The sequence below is a fragment of the Anneissia japonica genome, unplaced genomic scaffold (assembly GCF_011630105.1).
Source record: "Anneissia japonica isolate Jap-2015-1 unplaced genomic scaffold, ASM1163010v1 scaffold12406_len387984_cov155, whole genome shotgun sequence".
Taxonomy (NCBI): Eukaryota; Metazoa; Echinodermata; class Crinoidea; order Comatulida; family Comatulidae; genus Anneissia; species Anneissia japonica.
The window spans coordinates 226,652-244,385 of NW_022714615.1; the positions used below are offsets into that span (position 1 = coordinate 226,652).

General features: G+C 34.0%; 1 protein-coding gene across 2 annotated transcripts in view; it reads left to right on the forward strand.

Moving 5' to 3' along the window:
• The first annotated feature begins 674 nt into the window (after window positions 1–674).
• Window positions 675–17,734, forward strand: part of LOC117109068 — a 37,791-nt gene continuing 20,731 nt past the window's right edge. Inside the window, exons 1-2 of one of the 2 annotated variants that reach the window (XM_033251305.1) lie at window positions 675–783; window positions 4,422–4,497. The gene's annotated coding sequence lies outside the window, so the exon portion shown is untranslated. Of the gene's footprint in view, window positions 784–4,373; window positions 4,498–17,734 lie in introns of those variants that run through there. The other variant, XM_033251307.1, reaches the window with a different exon arrangement.

Sequence of the window (17,734 nt, forward strand, 5' to 3'; positions counted from 1 at the left end):
GGGGGGGGGGGGGCTTAAGCCCCCCCTGCCCCCCCCCTGGCGCCGCCACTGATTGCAAACTCCAAGAAATGAGATGTATGACAATCGTGTTTAGATTCGGCGATAATTCGACATTTATTGTTCATTTTCAGGAATAAATTAAATTGTTAAACAATGGGAAATTTAAGAGACCTTACTCATGTGAAATTGATGAGTGGTCTTTGTTAGCCCAGGTGGCCCTTTTTTTTCCCCAGATTTTGATGAGATAGCTCCGGGTTTGTTTTTTTTTTTTTGTTTTTTTTTTGCCTCATCGATGACCGGCGTGAGAAAATGATTGTTGAGCGGGTGAACGTGAGAAGAGGCCCTGAAGCGTAATTCAAGTGAGACTTGGTAGGTCTACATTTCGTTGGGGAGAAAAAGAAAAATATTTTCTATACATTCATTGTCTTTAACATTGAATAAATAAGCATCTGACACGCCAGGACCAATATTTCAAAGATTCTATGGGACGCCAGACCACGCCCAATATTAGGGCCTAGTGTAAAAACAATTCACTTTCGTCATTGCAATCTTGATGAATTTTAAAATGAAAAATTACCCAGTATACCAGTAAATAAAATATATGAATGTGTTTTAATCAAATTTTGAAATGTCGCCCCCAACACATTCCTCATCCTTCGTTCATTGACTGTTTACATTAGAATACGTATAGTGCCTTGTCAGGCAAGGCAATGAAATTGTTGAGTTGAGTACATAATTATTTTTGTGTGTTCTTGAAAGATTTAGGTATCACTGAAGACTTAGGTGAAGTATTGCTTGTCGTACTCAAATATACTTAGCATAATTAGTTTATAGAGAAGTATACTGTATACAGAATATAATATTGTTATTTGCGTGGAGATGAATTACACAGGAGTGGCGGCAGGATTTGCCGGGGGGGGTGTCCGGCCGGTGGAGGGGAGTGGTGGGCCGATGCCCCGAAGAGGGGTCAGATTTCCCCGACGAAACCAAAGTGGGCGTGGTCGAGCTTCGATTAAAAGGTTTCGAAAGTGGTCCTGGGGACGAAGCCCCCGAAAACTTTGACAATCATCACCAATCGATGGTGATGATGATGATGATTTTGCACCTCTACTTGAGGCTATGATGGAGATCAGGGTCATTAGCACTTCTTGACTGGCCCTTGTATTTGTATTACCATAAAACCTCGAACTTTTTGCGAACTTTCAATGGGCCTCTTTTCAAGGATACTTCAAAGTAAAGAGTGCGGCTTTTTTCAAAATGAATACTGTAAATTTTGTGAATTTGTACTATTAAACAATAAATTAAGGCACTGTAACATCAATATTTATCATGGAGTGTACAGTATATAACTGGCATTAGATCACCTAAACTACTGTATAAACCAAGCTTGTTTTTAAATTATTTTGTTTTTTTAATTTATGTACAGGTATGTCACTGTAGGCTACTGTACTCCTATAGGCTGAAATAGCATAGATGCTATTTTGAAAAGCCCATGTATGTAACCTCAAAATCATTTTTTGTTCCCGTAGTAAAACTGGCAAATCATCAATTATGGGGAATTGATAAAATATGCCTGGATACAATGTGTACTCTTCTATTCCACCAAGACCTATGAAAATTTTGTCAATAGCACAATACTACGTATTACCGGTATGCACACCAATTGTGATTGGGGGGGGGGGGTGGCAGGGGTTTAAGCCGGCTTTCCATCAAACAGATGTCCTTCATCGCACAGGCATGATGACACCTTCATGATACTTTGGACCAGAAAGGCAGGAAAGATTGAAACATTCCTCCCCACACCCAGTTAGGATGTGTCAGAAAAATAATGTTGAACAAACAAAGTTGCATCAAACAAGTAAAATTTGCCTAAATTGCTAAATTGTTGTGTTTTCACTATCCCACCACCACGTCAGTGCTTCGCACCCTAATCCTCCTTTGTCCTTAGTTTGGGAATTCAACCAGGGCTATGAGCCAGGATTTTTCCCAGGGCGTGGGAGCAATTAGTCGACCGATGTGTAAAATCTCTCAGAAGTGGTCAAGGGCTGAATCCCTATGACAATTTAGGGGGTTTCAAGACTTATTTTAGTAATCTTCTAATATGTAAAAAATATATATACATTTTGTTCTCCCTGACAAATTGTTTTTTAGGCCCTTCACTAATAGTGATTAAAAATAACAAAATAACATCGTTTTGCAATAATTGACTTTTTTATTATTGGCCATTTCAAAATGGTAAATTTGTACCACAACTATGGCAGTAGTCACAGCGTTTCTACATATCCAAACATGATTATTTTTGCAAGAAAAACAAGACGACCTGGAAATGGCTGCGTATTTTGGGTATAAACCATGAATAAACTTTCATTCGTTTGACACTGGTAGCTTAAAAACAGTAAATTACTACCATTGTCAAACGAATAAGAAGTGGTGCCACAATCACATATGCATGCGACAGACATAATAATATAAAAATCTGCATTCTAGGCTAGCCCTTGTTTAAATAGTTTATGTTATCAAGCTTTTCAGTTTTGTTTTTTGGAAATAAACTGCAAAAGAAGCAGGGACCAGTAAAATGTAAACAAACTTTATTTCTGGCTCGTGCTGCTATCAAAATGGGATTAGGTCATTAAAAATGCTCCCTGCTGCTAACGCATGAGCAAATACACCCAAAACACTGCAATTTGCAGCGTTGAATTATCGGCGGATATCAGCAGGTGGTCTGCATTTAACAACTGTTCGACGAGGACCGGAAATGGCTGTTTCCGGATTTATCCTGTGTTAGACTCCACAAAAACTCGCCCGAACGCATCCTACGGTCTATATATGTCAGAAAATATAGAAGTTATGCAGCTGTTAAAAAACACTGCCATTTCAACCCTATGATGCACCATATTATATTGATGACTTACTACCCAGGTATTCAACCTTTTTAAGCTGGTGGCCAGTTCTAATCTTTTGAGACCAGCGGCGGGCCGACATAAGTATTATGTACTACCAAATTTGACAGCCCCACCCATTCTCTTATAGGCTTCAAGCCTTCCTAATATGCCAAATTAATGTAGCCTTTGTTTTTCAACATCACATGATAGCGCTTGGGGAAGGGTGGGCGATAAAAAAGACTTTCACCCCAGGCACTAAAAATTTCTGGTACAAAAATCTAGTCAAGTACTGCCAGCACCAGATATTCCGATATCCCTTAAAAGGTCCCCATTCACCTCAGCCCTAAGTTGAGCAAATTTTAAAAATATACACTCCTCTAGATGCATGGAAATGGCACTCTCATACTTTTAAAATACGTTTTCAAAACAGAGTGTATTCAACAAAAAGACATGACCCAGTATCCAGTATGATGGCACGGGGACACGTGCCTGTCTCTCAGTATACTTTAGCCTAAATTTTAAAATTTCAATGCATATCAATTGCTATGTGCTACTTGCTTCTATTCTGAAACTGTTGTGTACAGTAGCCGCTCACTAGTAGGCCCCTACAGTGAACTACACTCAGAAAAGCCAGACTGAGATTGTTATTAAACTACACTATGCCATAAAGTGGGTGGTCGTGATTCTATTAACAGAAAAACTTTTTCTGTAAAACTACGGTAGGCCTATTGAAAATTGGCCGGAAAATGATTTATTGTCGTTAGCAATGTCATGCCGTGGGCCGAATCAAAATTGTTGGCGGGCCGGGATTGAATAATGGGGAACCTACTACTTCTATTCATGACCCGAAATAGGCAAAACAAAAATTGTCTAGACAAACACCTACTGGCTTGTCAGTCAGCTTGATTGTTTTACTGATAATTCAAAGACTTTCCTTAAGGTCAATGTTTGGCTGAATGTCATTATAGTTTGTTCATCTTTGAGATTAAAAAGAGGCCCTGAATGCCTGCATATTAAGTTTTTGAGTATGCGAGACTTGGAAAATTGCTGAGTCTTGCTACAGCAGTGTGTATCTCTAATTGTTGGAACTCTACAATACAACTGAGAATAACTTGATTTTTATTGATATATAGTACAGTTAATGTGTATTTGGCCATGATTAAGATTTGTACTGTATAACGATTAATTCAAATTGATTTAAATCTTGAAGCACACTGCCTTCACATTTTTCAAGTGGTCTAGTTCTTTTCTTAGTTATCAGTTGGATCAACACCACAAATTTGTTTATAAATTCTATATCACATGTAAGTGTTGTAATAATAGGAATGGAATTATGTGATTAGGATTTACACATTCCAACACCTTAGCAACTAAAACTTAATTCTTTTTCATACAAAAACTGTCAGAAAAGTTCAAGAGTTGAACAATTAGTGGTTAAGTAACAATTTAACGATTTGTTAAATTTATTTTTCAAACTATTTGTTGATTGTCTTGCTACCACAGTGTGGGGTTAAAGAATAATTTTCTTGCCTTGTATAGTGCTATTGGATAATGATGGACTGAATAAATACAGTATTCAATGAAGTTTACATCTACAATCAGAAACGATTAGCTGGTAAGTAAGGATTTTTAATTGTGATAAATAAATTGTATTGTTTCCAAATATGGTGTGTATAAACACAACCATAGACCCTTTCTTTGCATAGTTTTACAACCCCCAGTGTGCCAAAGGAGGGCGTACTGTGGTATAGTTCAAATTTCCCTATAAATTTCAATAATCAGACTGTATTATGTATGGACAAGAAGATTACATGTTTCACAACAACATGTAGTTATTTAATCTTTGGAAAGAGAGCCACTCTGTGGTGACTAGCTACTGTATTTTTATATTATTATTTTTTTTTATATCCTTTAAATTTTAATAATAATAATAATAATTAATAATAATAATAATAATATGTCGGTCTTATATAGCACTTCATGCATAAGCCTCAAAGCTCTTCAAATTATTACATTGGATCAAACACGTATGGAACACATACTCAGCTCCTTGGGGAGAATTCCACAATGTTGCAGCTTCTGTAGTAATCAGCGCAGTTGTGTTCAAACCTACCAGGTACCCACTTGTTCCTCTGGGTGGAGAGAGCCAACCGTAGATAAAGTGACTTGCCCATGGACACAAGCGACTTGCACAGCGGGAGTTAATTGAACCCCTGACCTCATGGTAGGGAGTCCAAGCCACAACCGAATCGCCAACTGCAATAATCTAAATTTTGTTTAGATAATATTATGTAATTTTAATTTTGCTTCCATTGTATCTTTTCATACACAGTACTGTAGAACCCCTATTGTATTAAGGGGGACACCTTCGGGACCAAAAAAGTGTCCCCTGGGGTCTGCCCTAAATAGGGGTCAAACAAAAGACATGAAATTGTCCCCTTAATAGGGTTTTTGGCATGTTTTTGTATTTATGACATACGGTAGATTCTTTATATTATAATTTCATTTTAATTGACACAAGAATGTGTTACAGTTGAATTATAACTAACTTATGCAGTAAGAAAAATTTGCAATGCAAAAAATAATTCATTTAAGATATGGAATTAAAACTAAAAAAGTTGTATGTTCCTAAAATTGTTTCTTGATTTGAGTTTAATAGAATTAATAGGTGTTAACAAGAAATCAGGGTGCAAGCCGTATAGTATAGATTAAAATATTACATAAAAATATCCATGATATAGTCAAAATTTACAAGATTATTGTAAAACCTTGAATAGAAGCCCAATGGGCTTAATCTCGAGAAGCAACCCATCTCGAATTGAAGCCCCTTTTTAATTTTCAAAAGTAGTCTCGAAAAGGATCCTATTTCGAAAAGCCCAAGGGCTTCTTTTCAAGATAGCATGGGCTTTTTTCGAGATAGTACAATACATATGAATCTCAAAGCAACAAAATAAATTTAAAAGATGGTTGGTTTACAGTTTTTTATTAGGTGATTTATTGCAGGCTAATGCACTCCATTATACAGATTCCCTGGTTACTTTGCAAAAGTATCCTTGGAATGAAGCCCATCTCGAAAAGAGGCACATCCAAAGTATGCAAAACAAAAAGAAGCCCAGGGCTTCAAATCGAGGTTTTACAGTATATTTATAAGAAGCAACACATGCAATAGGGTTACACCAATGCCCGTTCTAAGGATGGTCCAATTCTGTTTTGATATTAAGTTTATGGCTGAAAAGTTGTCATTGTAAATTTGAATTATTTTTTCTTATTTTGTGACTTCATACTGTATTTGTTTTGATGTAATAAAAAAAAATAAAAATAGGGTTAGATTATATTTATTTGACCATTTTGCACACTCAGAAAGTGTCCCTGTCTCCTTGATAGGGGTGTCCCCTTTGCCCACCAAACACGGAGATCTCTGTATTTAGTAATGCAAAGCTTGACTGCCAAACACAAAGATCTCCGTGTTTCAGGTTTTTTTGCCAAATCCGATAAATGGGGTAATTATACCGACATGTACTAACAATTTGAAAACTATATTCATTCTGGGCCGTAAGTATTTCGCTATTTGTTTGTTTACATATAGCGTAAAATGGTATTGCTTTACTTTTACAAAATCATGATTATCTCAGCTTTGTTGCATGAAATTGCGTAAATATCCAAAATTGAGTCATTTTCATGTTACTGTTACGGGTCACAGTGATTAGAATAAAATGTTTGGTACCAATGTAAAGCTAAAATGTTTGTAGTTGTTGTATATTCACTACATGTCAATCTGTGCACATAGAAAAAAAAAGTGTTAAAATTTGCTAAAAAGTCTGGCAGAGGCTGATACAATTTTTTTTGCCTGCATGTCTTCTATGGTATTAAAAAAAATATTTTGGAAAAAAAAAATGTTGAATTTCATTAAAATTTAAATTAGACCTTTAGATTCACCTTTACTCATAATGATTTAAATTCTGTTTCATTCAACTTATTTGGAATGTATTTTTGTGCCATGTTGTTCGATCTTTATGTTTTTATTTATTTATTTTTTGTTTTGTTTTTTATAATTCTTTGGGACAGCCGACTCTTTGTGAGCCATAAAATATTTCCTATACTTTAGCACTCCCTGACCTGAATTTATTTTTATTATTCCTTCCAGTATATCACATATTTTTTCTGTATGCATTTTGATGATCGATGAAATAAAATTGGAAATGAGTGGTGATAAATGGAAGCCGGATAAATGTCATTAAGCAAATCTCGGGCATTTTGTCATCAATGATTAGTAGATTCATATCGCAAGGCTAAGTAATATAATGATCATCATTAATGGATGATATAAAGAGTGGAGTGAAGTTATTATTCAAAAGTACTCTGTGATGAGTGTAATTAAACTGTGTGCTGTACAAATTCTTTCATTATATAGGCCTCGGCCAACTTTATGGGAAGGATTTTAAATAGATTCTTTAGTATCACCATACCACCTTACAACAGTGGGTCGAATCTAGGATATATTTTCGGGGGAGGGGCTTAAGCTCTCCGACAGGGGTGATTGAGCTTGTATGCCTGAGGAGGGGGTGGGTTTGGGAGGGTGTTTGGGAGGGGGTGTGCCCCTCTCAAATGAGATTTTTTTTAAAAATAGGGACCTTTGGATGGCTGGAAATAACACTCTACGACTGTGCAAGACATACAGTATTTTGGCTTAATCTAGGCCTAATTTTTTGTGGTTATCTGGCTCAGCAGGTGGGGTGGGGGAGCTTAATACCCCCAGCTGGCACTGCCACTGCCCTACACCACCTCTCTCACCCTCCTTGAGATTCAAACCAATTTCCTCTAACTATATTTCTTTACCACTTTTTAAAGTTTCTGGAATGTAAATACTCACCATGGTCAGCAATTTACCTTTTTTTCTTGAAAATGAATACTCTAGTTTCTTAGGTAGTCCATCTCAGTCCAGGACCAAGGGATTAGAAGGCAAGCATCTTAACCACTACAGCTATTTAACTCCACTCTAGGCCTTATTCATGGTGGCAAAAGATGATAGCAACATGGGCTTAATTCACGGTTACTCCTCTTTTTCCTCCAGTTTTAAATATTCCCCAATTTTTTTCGTCAAACACCCTCCGGTCGGGGTTCAGGGGCCAAAGGCACTGGAAAATTTGTGCTATTTTACGTGATAATAGATAGAATTGAGGGTTTCACCATGTTAATTTCTATAAAAATTCTAACAAAATAATCAGATTGGTAACCAGGGAATTATGATTGTAACAAAATGTTTTTTATTTCAACTTTAATTAAAGATGACATGTCCGGTGTGTGGGTGGGATTTGATTTGAGGGTCACTCAGTTATTCTGTAAATCATAATAAAAGGAGCAGTGGCATAATGCCTATGCACTCTTGTGCGGCGGTCCGCAAGGCCCCCGCCCCTTAGGGGTCATACAAATGGTCCCCTACCATACGGTCCTCGATCTAGCACCCTGACCCAAAGGGCCTTCTTGATACAGCTGTGTCTCTGACATCGACTGTAGGACATACTGTATATCATATTATCCGGAATTAAGGTCCCTCTAAATCTGTAAATTTTTTTTTTACAGATAAAAAGAAAGTTATTCAAATTTTAAGTCTGTAAGTACACCTCAGCCCCAACCACAATGGGCTGAGGTGGTATAGACCCTCCATCTGTGAAAGCCTATCCATATCCCCTCTATTTCATTTTTCGTTGTTGAAAACATTTAGAATACAATGACAAAAACATGAATAAAACCCTAGAGGGTCCCCCAGTCTGAGAGGCCAAAGGGACCTCGGCCCCAGCGTTACGCCACTGAAAAGGAGGATGGCTTCCATTTGAATTATATATTTTCACATTGTCGATCACTTACTACCATAATCCGAATATTTAAAAAAAAATGTTTAGGGGCGTCGGGACCCTCTTGAATCCCCCTCTCCCGGAACGGAACGTGCCCCTGTAATTTACAGATATTGAAGTAACTGTTTAAAGACATGTGTTTAAATCCTTTGTAAAGGAATATCTTGAAATCTTTTGAGACATCAATGCTGATTCAATAATAGTGACCACTTTCCCCCAAGGTCAGTGGACTTGAAGGACACACCAATTAATGGCTAAGTTTACAACCTTGTAACAGCAGCATGTCAATTACAGAGAGAAGACAAAAGCATGTAATGTAAGGCCATGGCTGTTGTCATGACAGTGACAAGCAGTTATTGTACTTTCAGTTTCAGACACTGGTGAATAAAAATTGCCAGCTCCTCATATCACACAGAATGTCTGACCTCATAAAACCAAAAAGTAAACTTAAAAAAGGTATTACTATGATAAAATATGAAATCATGTGATCTTTGGTCGTCACCTCCACTGGTACTGTAAGAGATGATAATAAATAGTTTTAGAAAAATGTATGTTCCTAATTAGACTCTATAAATTAAAAGATAAAAAAAATTTATTAGTTCATCACCCTATCTAGGCTGGAAAAGTGATGAGAGAGGTAGGCTTTTAATTCTTATTTTGCTAAAGCAAAATATTATCTTTGAGTTGTTTGCTGGTGAATTGATATTTAAAGTAAAACAATATTGAGATAATGTAAACAATATCTACTAACTATTTACTAAAAAAAATTAAAAAAAAATATTTAAAAAAAAAAAACATTAAATATATATATATATATATATATATATATATATATTTATCAATACCATAGAAGAAATGATAAACTAATATTTTCTTTGGGCATTACTGTTCGAATATCCCAACTGAATTACAGTATACTCTCAGACATGATGGGGAAAACGTTTTTTGTTGTTAGTTAATTAGTTAGGCGAGTCGCATTCCGAACCAAGTTTGTTTAAAATATTGTAGTATAATGTATTCAATAATAATATTATAATACACTGTAGTTCTTCGGGTATAAGGCTACTTCGGATTACACTTAGGCCTACCCTCTACTTTACGCCTAATTTATACACAAGCCTATTTTAAGGCGCAAGGCTAGGGTAGGATTTGAAAGAGTAGCATAGCTAAATTCTGAGAAAAGAAAAATCAATTTAAATTTTAACAGTAGGCATGTGTAGTGATTAGTTAATATGTAAATTCTTATATGTAATTGTTCCATGTGCAAATGTTTGTTATTAACAGGACTGTTATGTAACAGAACAGTTCAGTACAGTATAGTCAGTTGTTGAGTATACTTCTTTGTGTGAACACATCTATTACACAACCTAATTTTTTTTTTTAAAGTGGATTTAAGATTCAATTGTATAATAAAAGTGCTTTGTACCTGCGAGGAAAAGGCACTATATAAATGACCATTATAATTTGTAATATTAAATACTCAAGAATTTTAAAAAAAATATCACAAGAAATTAATTTATTTAAATAACCTTTGATAAAATGTAATCAATTATTAAATACAAACAAGAGAAAAATGTAGGCAGTATCAATTCCACTTTTTTCAATAATTTAAAAACATACATTATTTAAAAAAATACACTGAGGCTAACTTACAAATTGATAACAAATTGATGCTGAGGTAAAATGTCAAAAAAAAAAAAAAAAAATTTAAACCATGATTCCACCCCCCATAATTCAAGGCCAGAAAAGAGAAAAATTTAGGCAGTATCAATTCCACTTTTTTCAATAATTTAAAAACATACAGTATTTAAAAAAATACACTGGGGCTAACTTACAAATTGATAACAAATTGATGCTGAGGTAAAATGTCAAAAAAAAAACAAAAAAAAAAAATTGATAACAAATTGATGCTGAGGTAAAATGTCAAAAAGAAAAAAAAAAACAAAAAAAAAAAACAGATCTTTAATATCTGTGCCTATGTGCTATGTAATATTCTCTACAATGCAGTAATGTACAATAATAATTTTCTATGTTTGAACAGTGTGTAAAATAAGAATACTCTATAGGAACATTTTGACTCTGACATATTGGACAAAAATATGAACACAGCCTGGACAAAATTGCATTTTAAAGAAAAATTTTGAAATTACCAAGAGTGGCGCTTAGCGAAAAAACCATGTTTAGTGTGGCGCTAATTCGAAAGAGAGTGTTATTCGAGAGCGACTCTTATTCAAAGATTGACATTATTGTTATTGTTTCTTTTATTAAACTCTTAAAATTTTACTCTGAGATGAAACGTGTATCATTGTAGAACCCTGTGAGTCGGTGTGATTTTTAAATTTGGGTCACACTTCCCAATCAGTTCGCCCATATCCAGTTAATTCCCAATTTAAATCTCATGTGGCATTAATTAAAAGCTTTTGAAAACTGCCTTATTGTCATAATTATTCCCTTTTCAACAAACATTCTTTTCATTGTTTGGAAGGTTTAATGTAGATACCATTTTACTATTGTAGTGGAACAAATAATCTGCTACATCACAGCCAATTATAGGGTGACTATACCTGGATGTTTACATTTACAAAAGATATATTGATGAATGTGGGCCTTGTCTAAAAACATCATACTGTAGTAGATACAGAAATATGAGATTTGTTTTCTGATATATTTTTATTGCTCATTTTGCTAATCCGCAATTACTTTTAAATTATTCAGATTTTTATTTTTTTATCATATTGCAAGGTCTTTCTATACCACCGTGATTGGATTTCCCGCACAATTAAAAATCATAGCGATAGTGGGTTTGGAGGAGTTCATGCTTCGAAAAAGTCATTCCATTCATAGAAAAAGCCTTTTGATGGAGAAAGTGTACCTTTTTAGCAAGGTTTGCCTAGGTCAAAACTAACTCCGGCTATATAAAATTGATTAGAAGATTGAAAAAGTTATTCTTGTTAATGAATAGATATGGATTACTACTATGTCCATTTTAATTCATCTAATCCAGGTAAACTTAATTTCAGAGTTTATATTTAATTAATTCAAATTGTTTAGATATTTATTTGAAAAATCTAATATGAAATAATGTAATCATTAAAGTTTAATAATATTTAAATAAAGCAGTAAGATTGAAATATATTATATACAGACACAATGTATACACAGGCCTATAGTTCTAGAGTCCAGTTAAAATATGTATGGAAATGATAGGCCTACTTATTTATATAAATATTATCCGTAAATATGTATGTAGTATATTAAATTAAATTGACATTATTTTTATTTTTCATAGATAGTAATAGTACATTTTTTCATGAGGCACGAATATTTAATTTGGAGGGTGTGAATGTTTAACTAGCAGTTAATTATATTTGGCCTACTGAAATTTGCTAAATAGGGGTCTTCTCTTTGCAAATGCAATATTATTAAATGTGCCGTAAGTAATTTATATACAGGTAAATATGTCATTCTCCTGTACGTTGACATGTCAATACCTGTGTAAAGTATGGCATAGTTAATTGTGCTATACAGGTATTGTATAATAGCTAATTGTGTCATTAAGTTGTGGCACTGGTGGTGGTAATTAGCCTGGTTGACATCAAACTCTTAATACGTGTTTTTGATTATCATAATATTGGTATTGAACCAGGAAGAAGCTATAGTAGAATCGTGTAAATTATAAACCACGTGAGCTAATGTGATATTCATTATTATAATAAGGAGTGAACATATTGTAAGCTATGGTCTTGATATTCTAGACCCTGGGTTTAATACATCAAGCCACAAATCAGCAGGAAGTGTTAATGCAATTTCGTGGTGATTACAGATGTTTGATAATTTTTTGTGTGCTCTTCCTGATACATTAATGTTCTTGCCTCGTCAAACCTAACCAAGATTTACGGTAGTAATAATTTTTGAGTAAATATATTCTAAAACATTTCAGAACAGCTTAAAATGGCCGAAAATTGCCCATAGTTTCTTTAGGCAGCAGGAGACTTAGACAGACACCCCCCCCCCCCCCCCAAGACATCAGCCCTAGATCCTGTCTTAGCTCCCCTGCTGAATGAATCCTGGTGCTGGGAACTGCAGGCACAGATAAAGAAAGGAGGGATTTGGGCCGAACTAGAAGACAAAACTTTGGACTAGGTATCTGGAAAAGGCTGAATATTATATAAAAGATAGGGTATTAAAGAAAGATTTACATTAGGATGAAACTGCAGTACGGACATCATTTTTAGATGCACTGTCTTTTCTTGGATGAAGTTGGACAAAGTTTAAAGCACAAATGCATAGCCAAGAGACCAAAAACACTGTGCAAAGACAAAGGAAAACAGGATAAGGAAAAACATCAGGAAATCAGATCAACAATAGCTTTTTGGCTGCCAATGACAAATGAGGCTTGCCATCCCAAAACCAACGTACTGCTAAAGTAAATGTTAAATTGAGTAATACTGTAGCATAAGAATGTGACAGTATTGTAAACTTTAGTACAAGGAAGCCATTAGACATTTTACTCATATGACTTTGGTTTTTAATTAAGTCGATTACACTATGACCTGTATCATTTTAAAGCAAAATAAATGTGGAGAATATGAATAAATTATCAAAATGTCAATTTTGCAACTGATGCTGGTTTTGGCATGGCAGGCTGGCTCCATTATGTTAATCATTAATCAGTGCATTCCCTCCACTTGACTCCCTCCACCCCATACCTTGCTTGCATAGATGCCAGTGGGCAGACACTTGTGAAGTAACCATGCTGCAGTACAGTATTGCATTAGTGAAGGTCTACTACTGTATATTTCAGTAGTTTGGCTGTAAGCAGTATTTGGCTAATTGAAATGAAGCAGTGATTTGCACTGTGTGGTATCCTACAGCTGTGCAAATAATTAAATTCCTAACAGAATGGTAATTCAATAACTGTAATTTTGTGGAATTTTTATAGAACAAATATTAGTGTGTACAACAAGATGTGTTGTTATTAGTTCATTTTGCTTAAAAAATACAGTATTCAAACAAAAGAGTGATATTTAGTTTGTACACTAAAAAATTAGTCATTTTTTAAATGTGTATACAAAATACTAACAAGATCATCTGAGATACAACTCTCAACCTGTTGTGTTCTATTTGGTGTGCTGTCAAAGATGGCTCCGGTAAAAAATGGCCCCCAGTAAAAATAGCCCCAGTAAAAATGCCCTAAATGACAGATAGGTAAAAATGGCCCCAATGAAAAAATTCAGTAATAAAAATGATTTTTTATTTCAGTCTTCAAAAATTTAAATACTATGTAGCAAAAATTGAATGAATAATAAAAAAAATGGCCCCCAATTATAGAATTCAATAAAAAAAACTTTTAAATGCTGTAAAATACCCTGTAGCAAATGAATCAACATAAACCATATACATTTTTGAATCATTAAAGAATCTACTGGTAATGTCAGATAAGTTGCCATTTATATTAGTTTTTGCAGGAATAATTAAATTGAAATAAATAAAATAGTCCATAGATTAAAAAAAAAAAAGTAATAAATAACCAGTTGTCATCACATTCATTTACTTAGTATATCAGTAAGAAAATTAAATACATTCATAAGAACCTATTTTTTAATTTTTTGTTTTTGAAAAATACCTGCATATACACCACAAATCTCCAAAAAACACTGTGAACCCCATCCAAACCATTTAATTATGATTGTAGAACTCTCTTATCTAAAATAATAATAATAATAATAATAATAATAATAATAATAATAATAATAATAATTTGATGTTCATAACAACTTATTTTTGCGGGGCTTTCATTTCTGTGATGGTCACAACTAAATTATTTTAGTATTAAAAATGCATGATTTATGTTGATTTACTGATTAAATTGTTAATATTTTTTATCATTTAAATTTAAAAAAATAAAAAAATGTTATTTTTAATTTTTCTTTATGAATATGTAATTCCTAAATAATGTAATTACTAAATATGTAATTCCAAAAAGTAAAATATAAATGGCAATTTATTTGATGTCAGATTCTTTTTAAAAACTCAATTATTTTAGTTTAAAAAAATGCATATAATGATTTTAAAAATTTAGAGACACTAAATAATTACACATACCCTGACAAATCCTGGCACCACCAATGCGGCATAGTTTTACGCTCTGCCCTTTAAACAGTATCTATAGGTGTTTACTTATATTGAAAAGTTTTGTTTGAATATATACCAAGTGTTTCCTTTACAATGTTTGACAATGTATTAAAGTCCTTGAAATAATGGTCCTTGATGATAAGATCATGGAGGTATAAAAATACCTCCATGATAAGATACTATACAAAATCAGTCATTTATTATAGTATTAGAGCAGGGGAAGTTGTTTAACTCTGATTTAGTATTAGGCTTGCATTGGCTTCATGTATTTTAAAATTTAATTGTCTTTAATGTTTGTATTTTAATTCATGTAACTTTTGGACCAGTTTGCTTATTTCAGGGACGGGTAACTAATTTTCTTCTAACACTGTATTTGACGAATGTAGGTAAGAATGGCCCCGGAAAAAATGGCCCAGGAAAAATTGCCCCGGAAAAAAATGGCCCCGGTAAAAATGGCCCGGTAAAAATGGTCCCAAATGACAAGTAGGTAAAAATGGCCCCAATGAAAAAAATTCAGTAATAGAAATAATATTTTTTTTTTAAATCTTCTAATATTTCAAATATTTAAATACTGTAATAGGCAAGAATTGAATCAATAACAAATACAGTTACACAACAGATGCAAATATTGTACTGAGAGGTTATCAGAAAACAACGGCCATTGAACATTTTTTGATAGTTGAAATAAGTTTTAAAAACATTATTCCACTAACTAAGTAGAGGAATGACATACATACAGTACTTCAACTACCAAAATATGCAACCCATAGATAACCACAAAATTCACTTTTGTTAAAGTATCAAATGAAATAACATTACATGTTATAAAAAGTGTAAATAAACAGTAGTTAAAGCATGTGGATCAATTGTGTGTTTGAATGACAAGTTCATGTATGGGAAAAGGGAGGCATACTTTACTTTAACAAATGTTCTGCTTAGAGTTACTTCAAAGAAGTATTTTTTAATCAAATATTGTTTTTAAAGTAAACTGAATAATTAGGAATACATTTATTTAAGCAACTTATTTAATTGCATACTTGGTTTCTACTCCCCGCCAAGTAAATTTAAGTGCATAAAACTATACTAAATAATGTAAACTGAGATACTATATCATATACATAGTTATGTAAATATGGCAATTAGGCTAAGAATTAAAATGGCGTGTAATTGTGAGGGTAAAGTAATTATGGTAGGATCAAATGGTATTGCTAAGGCTACGGTCACACTAGCGTTTCAAGCCTGGCTTGACTCACCGCGGGTGGGATTTCAAGCCAGGCTCGAAATTCTGGGTGGGTCACACTAGTTGGATTGACCTCCAAGTTATGAAAGTCGAAACAGCAGAGCCGTAGAGAGAGAGTTTGGCCAACTCTGTTTCACGGGATTCGATATACGCTCGTGTGATTGGGTGGATCGCAATCAAAGATTTTACACCAGACGTGCCCGAACCACTATTCTTCAACTGATCTTTTATCAGCTTGTATTGGGCTCGAAATGCCTTCACTTTTGTTTGAATTTGGGCCGTCGTTCTCTTCTCATGTCCGCATCAATCGCATTATTATTAATTAAAATTTGAATTAACTTTTATGAAAAGTAATGATTGCGTCTTGATTGAACACACATGAAGAACTCGCGGGTTTTTTATTCAAGAACTTCTAAACGCAACAGCGTCATGGACTGTGATTGGTCGACAACCGACGAGGAAATGTCAATCTCGGTCACGCCAGGGTCAATTCAGGGTCAATATGGGTGCTGAGCCGGGATCGAGATAGGTAGATTGAGATCGAGGTAAGTCCAGACGCGAGTTGGTGCAGATGCGGTCACATTACGAAAATCTCACCCGCGGTGAGTCAAGGCAGGCTTGAAACTCTAGTGTGACCGTAGCCTAAATCCCAAAAACCTCCTAAAACACACTGTAGAAAACCAAACAATTCAATTGTGATTGACTCACTTGGTATATCAATAAGAAAATTAAATATTTATAAGAACCTATTTTTTGGTTAAAATGTTGATTTTTTTGGTGACAGAATACTTGCAAATACACCACAATCCTCCAAACACACTGCGAACCCCATCCAAACCCTTTAATTACAATTGTAGAACTCTCTTTTTCTAGAAAAAAAATAATAATAATTTGATGTTCATATAAACTCATTGTTTGTGGGGTTTACCAATACCCGGATTGAATTTCTGGAAAATTGTGATTCCACTTCCTTGAAATTGGCCACAAATACATTATTTTAGTATTAATAAATGCATGATTTATGTTGATTTATTGATTATGTTGTTGCTATTTTTTAACATTTAAATTGAAAAAAAATAAAAAGTGTTATTCAAGGCTTTTTTTTATCTTTGAATATTTTATCATTGAATATGTAATTTCTGCAAAAAATAAAATGTAAATGGCAATTTATTTGATGTTAGATTCCTTTTAAAAACTAAATTATTTCAGTTTAAAAAAAATGCATATAATGATTTTTAAATTGGGGCCATTTTTACCTACCTGTCATTTGGGGCCGTTTTCACCGGGGCCATTTTTACCAGGGCCATTTTTTCCGGGGCCATTTTTTCTGGGGCATTCTTACCGTACACCGTATTTGACTACCTGTTAAGTAACTTTTGATCGGTGTACGGTAAGAATGGCCCCGGAAAAAATGGCCCCGGAAAAAATGGCCCCGGAAATAATGGCCCTGGAAAAAATGGCCCCGGTAAAAATTTCCCCATATGACAGGTAGGTAAAAATGGCCCCAATAATCAAATTCTGAATTAAAACTGATTTTCTTGAGTCATTATATGCATTTTTTTATCTTAACTAATTTAGTTTTTAAAAGGAATCTCCCCAATAATCAAATTCTGTATTAAAACTGA